Genomic DNA, 12,695 nt, shown 5'->3' with positions numbered 1-12,695 from the left:
GAAGGTGTTCCCTAGGTAGTTTCCCTACTTCATTTCTAACCTTTTCCAGTTCTTCCCTATTATACCCTTTTGCTAAAAATTTCTTAGTCATTTTAGTAGACTCTTCAGAGTATAACTCATCGATAGACGTAATTCTTCTTACCCTCAGCATCTGCCTTCTGGGTAATCCTTTAAATAACCCAGGTGGATGGAAGCTGGTGGGAATTACCAAGTTGTTACAATCTGTTGGTTTTGTATACATAGAGGTTATGAACCCTTTATCTGTGTACTGTATATTAACATCCAAAAAATGAATATTAGTGGGGTGACTCTCCAGTGTGAATTTAATGGACCTATGTGTCTTATTTAGATATTCCAAAAAATCATTTAGTTCAATCTGTGTGCCTGTCCAAACAAAGAAGGTGTCACCGACAAACCTCATATAGGCATAAATATGTTTCGAAAATTCTGGCTTATTGAATATATAGGTTTGTTCAAAATTGTCCATATATATGTTAGCGTAGGCGGGCGCCATGTTCACCCCCATTGCGCAACCTTGTGTCTGTAGAAAATATTTATTTTCAAAGGTAAAAACATTTTTTGTAAGGATTACCTCAAGAAGAGTACAAATAAAATTGATTTTATATGTAGGCAATTGTTTATGACATAAATAAGTACTTATACATTCAATCCCCTCTTCGTGTGGTATTGAGGTGTATAGGCCCCCTACATCTAGCGAGCAAAGGATGATGTTTTGGGGTGGTTCAATAATAGATTTTATACATGTCAAGAAATCTGTTGTATCTTTAAGGCATGGCTCTAAAGTGGGTAGATTAATGGGATTTATTACATAAAATGTCCGTGTGGTATGGCCTATATTGGTCAAACAAGCCGACCGATTAAAATACGCTTGAATGAGCACAAATCCACTATACGCAATTTTAATCCTATAAATGAAGATAGTAACACATTGAATAAACAAAAGAAATATGAAACCACTTTGGCTAAACATTGTTTTGAAAAAAAAAACACAGAATTTCACAACTGAGGTGGAAGATTCTAGAAAAAGTAACAAATAGGAGTGGGCAAAATCTTAAACAAAAACTACTCCAACGTGAGAGTTATTGGATTTGGCTGTTACAAACACAGGTCCCAAGAGGTTTAAATGAAGAGTTCAGCCTACTGAATAACTTCAAAGGGAAAGGTAAATGTTTCTCTTTTAAACAGGGAAAGAATAATACAATAAATGTTCCTCTAGAATGTCTGCATCTTTTAATTTTGTTACAAATGGATCGAGTTATAATTGCACATGATTGGAGCTTCACTTTAACCTACATATGGACTTTCTATAATGGACTTGAATTTTTAAGTATTTTTTACTCACCTTGGTGGGAGGGGCCTAAGGGTATTTAAGGGATGTTACGTGGTTGTAATGTATCACCTGACGAAGGGGCAAGCCCCCGAAACGTTGTGCATTGTTTGACTGAATAAACACGTAGGGGTTTACCCCTTTGCAATTGCTATTGAGTGCCAGGACTCTCTATTTTGTTTATTGGAGATCCTCACATTCTTCTTTTTGGATATAGTGTTTTTGGATTTTGAACCTTGGGACTGAGATGAACTGTGAGTGGATCTCCCTGTTATACACTTAACAATGATATTTTTTGGTTTATTAGAGTGGTACCATTTACATTATATATTTTTTCTTGAGGCAGCACACACTTTATTTTTCTGCTTTATGAAATTTTCAGATACTGTATTAGTGGTAGAGCACTGACAGGTACAAAATTGGCCTCCATGTTGCTCAATTATAGAGCACTTGCATTTGGGGATTTCAGCGTCCAACTGTATCTTTTGTCTGTTGGTATCCACTAGTTTGTACTTGAAAGATGTACTAGTTAAGTGGCTTACACGTGGATGCCCACATACCACACCTTTAATGACAACAGTTGGCAAATGCAGGCAACCCTGTATTCATGGAGAAAACAGAGCTCTTTCTGTTCCATTGACAAGCAGATAACCTATACCCATGTCAGTTGTGCCTCTCCCACGTGGCATTCAGAGAAGAAAAGCATGGATGCACTGTATAGTAAAGACAGAAAGTGGTAATGATCAGAATAACATTGTATTTCATAACAGCTTAAAAATGTTTCAAACAGTATACATATATAGAAAATTATTAAAATAAATAAAATGCATACAGTATTAATGATATATGAATGCCTTCAATAAAGAAAACCCTGTATTCCTTTTTAGGGATGTAGCGAACGTCGGAAAAAATGTTCGCGAACATGTTCGCGAACGTCCGGACAAAAATGCGAACGGTTCGCGAACGTTGCGAACCCCATAGACTTCAATGGGAAGGCGAATTTTAAAAGCTAGAAAAGACATTTCTGCCCAGAAAAATGATTAAAGTTGTTTAAAGGGTGCAACGACCTGGACAGTGGCATGCCAGAGGGGGATCAAGGGCAAAAATGTTTCTAAAAAATCCATTGTTGACACAGCGCTGCGTTTTGTGCTGTAAAGGGCAGAAATCACCCTACGTCACTCAGGTGATGTTTCTGGACACGGAATGTGAAAAAGCTCACACAGCTAGGTGGCACTTTTTTAAAGACTGGGCAAACAATGCCTGCAAGGGCAACGTATACAGTAGTGGATACGGAATATATTATTGCTGCTGTAAAAACATCACTCAGGTGATGTTTACGGACACGGAATTATTATTGTTATTATTTAGACAGAATGTGAAAAAGCTCACACAGCTAGCTGGCAGTTGTTTGAAAATGAAGAACACACTGGGCAAACAAATTGAAACAATGCCTGCAAGGTCAATGTATACACTACAGCAGTGGATACGGAATATATTATTGCTGCTTGAAAAACGTCACTCAGGTGGTGTTTCTGGAGACGGTATTATTATTGATATTTAGACAGAATGTGAACAAGCTCACACAGCTAGCTGGCAGTTGTTTGAAGAACACACTGGGCAAACAATGCCTGCAAGGTCAACGTATACACTACAGCAGTGGATACGGAATATATTATTGCTGCTTGAAAAACGTCACTCAGGTGGTGTTTCTGGAGACGGTATTATTATTGATATTTAGACAGAATGTGAAAAAGCTCACACAGCTAGCTGGCAGTTGTTTGAAAATGAAGAACATACTGGGCAAACAAATTGAAACAATGCCTGCAAGGTCAATGTATACACTACAGCAGTGGATACGGAATATATTATTGCTGCTTGAAAAACGTCACTCAGGTGGTGTTTCTGGAGACGGTATTATTATTGATATTTAGACAGAATGTGAACAAGCTCACACAGCTAGCTGGCAGTTGTTTGAAGAACACACTGGGCAAACAATGCCTGCAAGGTCAACGTATACACTACAGCAGTGGATACGGAATATATTATTGCTGCTTGAAAAACGTCACTCAGGTGGTGTTTCTGGAGACGGTATTATTATTGATATTTAGACAGAATATGAAAAAGCTCACACAGCTAGCTGGCAGTTGTTTGAAAATGAAGAACACACTGGGCAAACAAATTGAAACAATGCCTGCAAGGTCAACGTATACACTACAGCAGTGGATACGGAATATATTATTGCTGCTTGAAAAACGTCACTCAGGTGGTGTTTCTGGAGACGGTATTATTATTGATATTTAGACAGAATGTGAAAAAGCTCACACAGCTAGCTGGCAGTTGTTTGAAGAACACACTGGGCAAATAATGCCTGCAAGTGCACTACTATTGGTGCACTACTATGAAGAACAGCAAACAACACTGGACACGTTAAAGAACAGTGAGATAAGTAAAATAAAAAAAAATATATATATATTAAACAAAAAAAAATTACTCTGGTTGGTGCTGAACTACTAGGAGCAGCACACCAGTCGCACTCCCCAACACAGCTAGACTAATAGCACTGGGCTCTTATGGTAGCAAAGTAAAAAAACAAAAAAGAAAATAAAAGCAGTCCTTACAAGGACTATTGGGTTACAGGCAGCAGTCAGCAGATGAGATCAGAAGCAGTGCCCACAGCAGCTACATACAGAGCACTGCAGTAGAAGGTAGATTACTAGCCAGCAAAGCTACCTAACCTAAAATGTTCCTCAAATCCCTGCAGAGTTCTGTCCCTACAATACAGAGCAGTATCAAGTAGATTACTAGCCAGCAAAGTTACTATCAACTGTCCCTCAAATCACTAACAGCTCTCTCCCTACACTAGCTCTTCCAAGCACACACAGGCAGAATGAAAAAACGCTGCAGGGCTTCAGTTTATATATGGAAGGGGAGTGGTCCAGGGGGTGTGGGGGTGGTCCAGGAGGGAGAGCTTCCTGATTGGCTGCCATTTATCTGCTGGTCTGGGATGAGAGGTCAAAAATAAGCGCCAGCTAAGGCGAACCGAAATTGGCGAACGTCGCGCGACGTTTGCGAACATTCGGCGGACGCGAACACCCAATGTTCGCGCGAACTAGTTCGCGGGCGAACAGTCCGCGACATCCCTATTCCTTTTCTAAAATTCCAGCACTGGATACAAGAAATAATGATCATAAAGGGATTGGTCCAGGGTCCGAATGGACCAGCGGGACTTTGGGCGAAAACCCTGAGAGCCCTGCCAGCCTAGACCTGCTCCCTGTCACCACTACCTTGAACCTAGTACTCCTGGTTGTGAAAGATGAAAAGTATGAGCGAGCATGCATTGGGGTGGGGGGAGTTCTCTTGTGCGGCAGGGGCCCCTAGAGTGGACTTTGAGTTATGAGCGGGATTTGATATTTATTATATACAATTTATTCTTATGTTTTCTCCGGGAATAAAAAGTGACCCTAATAAAACTGCAGCATTTTGGCATCCAAAAGCTTAATTTCTTTTAAAACCTATATCAAACGCAAGTATACAGAAAATTACTATACTTTAAATACATTCTGATACATTTATCCATAATGTGATAGAAAATGGCTGGATTGGACTCCACTGTGAATGTGAAAATGAATTTACAGGTCTGCAATACTGTCATAAAAGGCTGGACAGGTTGCCTCTTCTTAGCATTTAAATCCCCATGCACAATCTATATATATATCACAAAACACCTGCACTCTGTCATCTTTACTTGTGGGGTGCACGGTCAATCTTAATTCATGCAGTCTATTTGGAAAATAGTTTCTGGACCACACACAGAGGTTGTAGAAACTGCACTCACAGGGATTATCACAAAATATATCTCTTTTATTAGGAAACTAATGTTTCGGCTGCAACAGTAGCGTCACTTGAGGGGGGCGGGCCCTGGTGTGTGATGCTCAGCCGGGCCCCGCCCCCCTCCATTCGGCTGCATTTGGCAGTTTTTTTCAGTGGAGCGTGAGCTGCCGGGGGCTCTGAGGGGGTGCGGGCCCTGGCCCGCTCGCACCCCCTGCTCCCCCGGTAGTTCCGCCACTGGGCTGCAACTCAACTCTGACAAAGGCTGAGTTGCAGCCTAAACGTTAGTTTCCTAATAAAAGGGATATATTTTGTGATTAGCCCTGTGAGTGCGGTTTCTACAATTTTGGATTATATATATATATATATATATATATATATATATATATATATATATATATATTGTAAACCCATCTTGGCCACGCCCCTGTGCCATAGGATATACATCATCAATTTCTTACCATCCACAAGTCCTGAATCTCCTTTGCTAAATGAACAGATACTGGGAATTTCTCTCCATGGCAGTGCTTCTACCTAGTGGGATCCAGGGATTCACCTACAGATGGCCCCACTAGGAACAAATGATTAACCACACCATTGCAGTAAAATAAATTAAACTTTATATAAGAAGAAAAGGCAAAAGGCAAAGTAAAATACACAATGCACCATAAATCCTGCCCTGTGGTACCCATGTGGTCTTCCAACTCCTGCCTCAGTCTTTACTCAGGACACAGACCCACACTCCACTCTTGGTGGACACTAGTGATCAGCCATGGATTCACTGCAAAATTCCCAATTTTTTTTTCATGTAAAATTTGCAGTGAAAAATCACTATAAGACAAAACGCCCATTGACTTTAATGCATTTGGAGAGAGTAAATTTGTTGTGTGTAAAAACGCCCACTGGCTTCAATGCATTTCATGAAATTTCACTGTTTTGCAAATTTTTTGGCAAGGCGAAACAGGACAGATTCACTCATCACTAGTGGACAAACAATCACAATCCCAAAAGCTCTTTACCCCAGGTAGCGCTACCTGGGATACCTTTGGATAGTTTCAGTAGCTCCCACGTAATAGGTTATTGAGCACAATATTTTCACATTCAGGAAAACACATGCTGGGATCCTTCCAATACCTTTACCTCAGACAGATCACTCATCGATGGCTTACACAGAGTGTGTATTGGTAATACCCTTTTCTCAGGCCAAAACTCACTGAGGGCTCCCAAGCCTCTTTCCTTGGAATCCATCTCCAGGCATCTATTACCGGGGTCTTGTTATCCCCAAGCCCACACAGGTCATCACCACCCATGTGGTTTCTTTACATAGTCTGGGGCCTGGTGGTACTAGCAGCCCAGAAGGAATAATCATTCCATTCTCCTTAAAAGTGAAAGTAGACTGAACATGGAGCACATGGCATCTAACTATATGAAGAAGTTATGAAACAGTGACACCTTCTGGTAAAACCAGGAATTTGCCAAGGCACAATGCACAGGGACAAAGGACTCACTCCCCCTGCCTTATCCAATTTAGGTCCAATACTTAGTTGGCCAAGCAGAGGATTTACAGCCATGCAATACTTTTAGGACCATGGGGGAGCTTAACCATATGGTTCCCTACAGATATATTGTAATAGGCATAGAAATGAGGACCTTGCAAGTTTCACGTCCAGCCTGCAGGGGGCAGTGTTAGGAAACAGTAAGACTGATGCCATGTGACTGTGTAAGGAATGCTGGGAAAGAGGAAGCCAGGGCAATAATGCAAGGTGAGCATGCACAGGGAGACAGAGATCCCCTGGGATATAAAGTTGGTAAAGTGCAGGGAAAGCTGCACCAACTGCAGGTTCTACTTATTAAGTCAGTGGGGGTCATTTATTAACACTGGGCAAATTTGCCCATGGGCAGTAACCCATGGCTACCAATCAAATTACTGCATTAATTGTTCTACTTGCAGCTGACTTCAAAAAGCTGATCACTTATTGGTTGCTATAGGTAACTGACCATGGGTAAATTTGCCCAGTGTTGATAAATGAGCCCCAGTGAGTGTCAGTCAGGGAAGGACTTCACCCTTCCTGCAATTAAGGCCCCTTAGGTACCTGTTACAATAGGCCTCACTGTAGCTGTTGCAGATCTAGGGCCCAGTTAGGGACTCAGGGAATTGTCACGTAAGAACCAGAACGTTCATCAGTCTGGCCCCTTCCTTGATCAGAGTAGGTTAGAGACCCAGGTTCTAGTTCCCGTTAGGGTCAGTCACCCTGGCTTAGCTAGTGGCCCAGAAAAGAGCCAACACTAACTACTGGACACTGCAATCTCTGGGAATTCCACATGGATAGTCATTAATGTATTACAAAGCAAATATACTATATTTTAAGGATGATACACCACAGATAGGGTTGCCACCCGTAGCCGGTACAACACCTGCCAGGGATGGGGGCCGGTATTACAAATTTACCGGCAATGTAGCTGCCGGTAATTTGTAATACCATTTACAAAATCCCCTGCCCGCCGTCGGCTTCAAACGGTGGCCCCACCCCTTTTGTGGCGCTACTCCCCATGGCCCCCCCCTTTGCGGCACCCCTCCTCGGCTCCGCCCCTTTTGTCACACCCCACCCTTTCTTTTCCACCCCCCACCATGACCTTTAATTTTTTTTTTAAAAGGTGGCAACCCTAACCACAGATTACCGATAAGTAGGTACCAACATAAAAGGGCCTATTTATCGTGCTGTATAAAACATTGAAGAAAAACATAGAAACCAATCAGCAATTCAATTTCAACAGTTAGAAAACAAAAGCAATGATCTGATTGGTTGCTATGGGCAACATCATCTGTGATGTTTTCTTTTCTTGTTCTACACAAAATGACAAATAGGACCTTAGCCTGTCAAGGCTATATATGGTAAACCACAGGGGGTTAATATATTGTTAATTACCTTATTGCTTTTCTTTGCTTATTGCTTTACTGATATTCATTGTATTTGTTCTTTTATGGTTCTGATTTACATATTCTAGTAAAATAGAGAGTACTGTATTCACTCTCATTAAGTACAAGTGTGTCATCTTTTTCTTTGTACCAGGTTAAAACCCATGCCTTGCCAGGCTACCCACAAGGTAACAGATCATTTGGTACAAACTGGTGGCAGTTGCAGTTACAATACACAGAATTATTTACTACATTGTTTGTGCAATAGAGTTGACCCAGGTCAACTCTACAGGGACTGAAGGGCAGATCCATAAACCAAATCTGAGGCCTGATCCATTTGATGGTATTACTAGGGAGTGGACAGACTGACTTGGACCATTTGAGTTTAATGCTACTATTAATAGATGCGATGAGGCTTAACCTTATGCTACAAGGGAAACTTAAACTTTAAGGCTATAATAAAGGGGAAGTACAGCTGCAAAAGACTGCTTTAAAGCAAGTTTTTAATCCTGACTATGGGATAGAACGGCATAGTCAAGAATTTCTCAATAAAAGACCAGGAAACATTGTTGCAGCATTTGTATTATAGAAAGTGTCAGTTAAAGCTTTCCCTCATTCTATACCAAAGATGCATGATTCACTAGCCCTAGACCAGTTAATTATGTATGTATGTAGTTGAGATTGTTCAAACCTAAAAATGTATCAGATGCCATACAAGAAGCTAGAAACTTTGCAAAGATAAAGTCAAGATCCTGAGCACAAAGTAACAACTCATCTCCAGGTACTGTTCAGCCTGTCACAGGCCGATCTACCTGTGATGTCATGGAGACTATTTACATGTCATGAAATTACAGAAATAAAAGGTCTTTCAGGAAAATTAAAAAATTAAAAGGAATATAAATGGGGGTTACAATAGAAGTACATAAAATGCTGGAACTCTGAGAGATTTGGTCTTACCCAAAATGAGTATAAATGAGTATAAAGCACAATGAAAACACAACCCTCAAGGTCAGTCATTCACTACCAGCTGCCTACAGCTTATAAAAGCCATAAAGCTGAAAGAGGTACTTTCCAAGTTGGAGGTTGTCGTTACTTCTTACAATTTCACATTGGCGGAGTCCATGCCACCTATTTATTAACTGAAGTGTGCAAGTTTCTATTATCCACAAGCAAGTGTGGGACCAGATTGACTCCAGAAACTTGTCATACCATACAAATTGCTGCTAAAGGCGAAAACATGTGTGTTTGGTAAATACGAAACAATTTGCTGATTATGCAAACCTTCAGGTCAGGCTCTAAAATTTCAGAGCAATATGCTAATATCCCCATTTCGCTGACCTGTCTGCAGATACTACGGCTTCGAGAAGGGAATATTATAAGATGACATAAGCACTACGTAACCAGAGAATAGTGTACCACTGGGGCTTCCCGTTGTGTTTGGTGGTTTATAGAAATGGCATACACCATGGGGCAGATTTACTAAGATCAAGTGAAGAATTCAAATGAAAAAAAAATTTAATTTCGAAGTATTTTTTTTGGTACTTCGACCATCAAATGGGTCAAATTCGATTGGTTAAAAAATACTTCAACTTCATACTACGCCACTTTAAACCTACCGAGCTGCAATGTTAGCCTATGGGGACCTTCCCCAGCACTTTTCTAAGCTTTTTTTTTGATTGAATAAAAATCCTTTGATAGATCGCTTAAAATCGTTTGAATCATTCGATCAAAGCACTTGCGCTAAATCCTTTAAATTCGATATTCCAATTCGTATGATTTTACTTCGAGGGTTTATTAACCCTCGAAATTCGACCCTTGATAAATCTGCCCCCATGTATTCCAAAATCCAAAAGAAGCTGCAGCTGCTTTGAGAGAGTTGATTCTGCCCATAGAGGGAACGAAATAAGTAAAAAAAAAATGGACAAATAAACATAAAACAAAGATCTTTGGATGGGTTAATATCTTTATTCCGGAAGGTTAAACTACTTTTAGGTACAATTTTGCATATGTCTGATTGGTTAATTTTTTTATGTGAGAAATTTTGTATTCAGAATGGATAACTGTGGTCAATGTCTTGTTACCTAATAATTAATCAGGATGCAGAAATTGTTGATTGCTTTGCTAATATTTCTATTTAGGATCTCTATTCGGTTATTTATAAAAAATGTTTGTCTTTTCTTTTTTCTTTTTTTGCCATACTCCGCAAAAGGCTGGAAAGTGCAGCGTTTAAGAATAGCTGGATATAATTAGTACTATACTATAAAACTTAACAAGCCCTGAGTGCTGTTGAAAGGTTTTTTGTTTTTCTAGATTTCCTACTTTTTTGTATTTCATTTTTCATATATGACTTTTTATTTTGCTGGACCCCATTATACGTTCATATTAAAGAAATAACGCATATAACACATGAGTTAATAATACTGTGCATACTTCGGTTAATGCAATTAGTATGAGGATCCATATTTCCTCGCTAAATGTCAAAGGGCTTAATAGCCCACAAAAAAGGTAGATTCACAATGGTAAACACTGTATTAAATACAGAAAATTATATCAAAGTGAATCGTTATGCCTAAAATTCTCAACAGGTAAGATTTTCTAATAGTAAAAAAAAAAAAAAAAAGTGTTGAAAAAAACCAAAAATGTATCCCGGACATAAATGTATTATAATAGGTGATTTTAACTTTCCACCAGATCCATATTTTGATAAACATCCAATATCCCTCGGGGGAATACTTATGGCAGTACACCTCTCTAAAGCTTTTTCCAAAACGTTATTGGATTATGATTTATATGATGTCTGGAGATCTTGGCACCCTTCTGAAAGGGATTATCCTTTTTTTCTGTTCCTCACTCTACTTATTCAAAAATATATTTAATTTTAGCAGATAAACAACTTATGCAGCAAATGAAAAAAATTTATATTGGTGTTGCTACGTTGTTTGACCATGTTCCAGTCGGATGCTTTCTTAAAGGAGAACTTAACCCTAAAAATGAATAGGACTAAAAATGCCATGTTCTATATAGTGAACTTATTGCACGAGGCTAAAGTTCCAGCTTGTCAATAGCAGCAATGATCCAGGACTTCAAACTTGTCACAGGGGGTCACCATCTTGGAAAGTGTCTGTGACACTCACATGCTCAGTGGGCTCTGATTGGCTGTTGAGAAGCTAAGCTTAGGGCTCGTCACTAATTATCCAGCAGAAAATGAGCTTCCCTGGCTGTAATATAAGCTGATGCTACAGGTTTGCTGATTATTCAATTCTGATGCTAATTGCACTGGTTTCTGTGCTGCCATCTAGTAATTACGTGTATTAATTACTAATCAGCCTTATATTGTGACATTTCTATTCTATGTGTACTGTATATTGTGAGTGGGTCCCTAAGCTCAGTAAGTGACAGCAGCACAGAGCATGTGCAGTGAATCAGCAGAAAAGAAGATGGGGAGCTACTGGGGCATCTTTGGAGACACAAAAGGGCTAAAGGGCTGTGGTTGCCTTGGGTTGGAACAGAAGCACAAAACATAATGTACAACTTTTATAGCTACTTCTTTAGTTTAACTTTCCTTGTCCTTTAATTTGAAACTGTCACGAACGGCACCCTAAATCCAGAACCCAAGCTAAGGACCCTGGTCTTGGCTCTCACTTCTGCCTATAACCACTGCCTTTCACTTTGGGAGGAGCCCTCAGCTAATCGGATGCCGCCAGGTCTTATTTGAGAGAGGAGCAAAGCTAACGGTTCTGGACAAGCAAAGGGGCACGATCGTCTCACCAGGATACTGGAAGGAAGAACATCACTTGGAAACATAACAACGGGCACTGTGCTGTAACCTGCAATCCCCTTTTATACAGTTTGAATTTTGCGCCATTGCGTGATGACATCATCACGCCGGCGCATAAACCCACCATAGGGGGACAAGGCACAGGAGGAGAATGAGCAATGCAGCGGCCATCCATGCCTAAGGAGTGGCAGTGGACCCCGCTGCCCACTAGACCACCAGGGTGAGTCCTTATAGAAACATACTCCATCATCCTTTTCCTCATGGAGATTAAACAACTCTCTTTTAGCTAATAAAAAACCTTTTGAACTTTTGGTTTCCCTTACCAAATTTTCGATTGTAATGATTCCCCAACAACAGCGAAAGATATTTTATGGTGTTCGTATAAAGCATACATAAGAGGTCATTTGATCTTTATAGCATCTGAAGAGTAAAAGAGTAAGATGGTTAAATTATTAGATCTTAATAACAGTTAAAAGAGGCAAAAAACAACATAAAGCAAATCCGATTGCAGCCTGGTCCCAAAAGTTTCACACGTTAACCCTTTCCCTGCCAGCTATTTTGTCCTAGATGCGAACATCTCCTGCCAAGCAGTTTTTAAATATTTTGCACTCTTTCACTTTAAGGACCTTTCCTGGGGTGGTCTTTTAGTTTACCCAGGAAAACAATATATTGTTTTTTTCAGGACAACCTGAACTTTCAAAATATGCAAGAAATTTGGTGTAATTCTACTTCTGTAAAAAAAAATATAGGCTTCTAAGTGTCTAATAAAATGAAAAAAAAAACATGTTTCACAAAGAACAATCACATATACCAGAAACATCATT

Source organism: Xenopus laevis, chromosome 9_10S, assembly GCF_017654675.1.
Source record: "Xenopus laevis strain J_2021 chromosome 9_10S, Xenopus_laevis_v10.1, whole genome shotgun sequence".
NCBI lineage: Eukaryota > Metazoa > Chordata > Amphibia > Anura > Pipidae > Xenopus > Xenopus laevis.
This window is presented reverse-complemented; position numbering follows the sequence as displayed.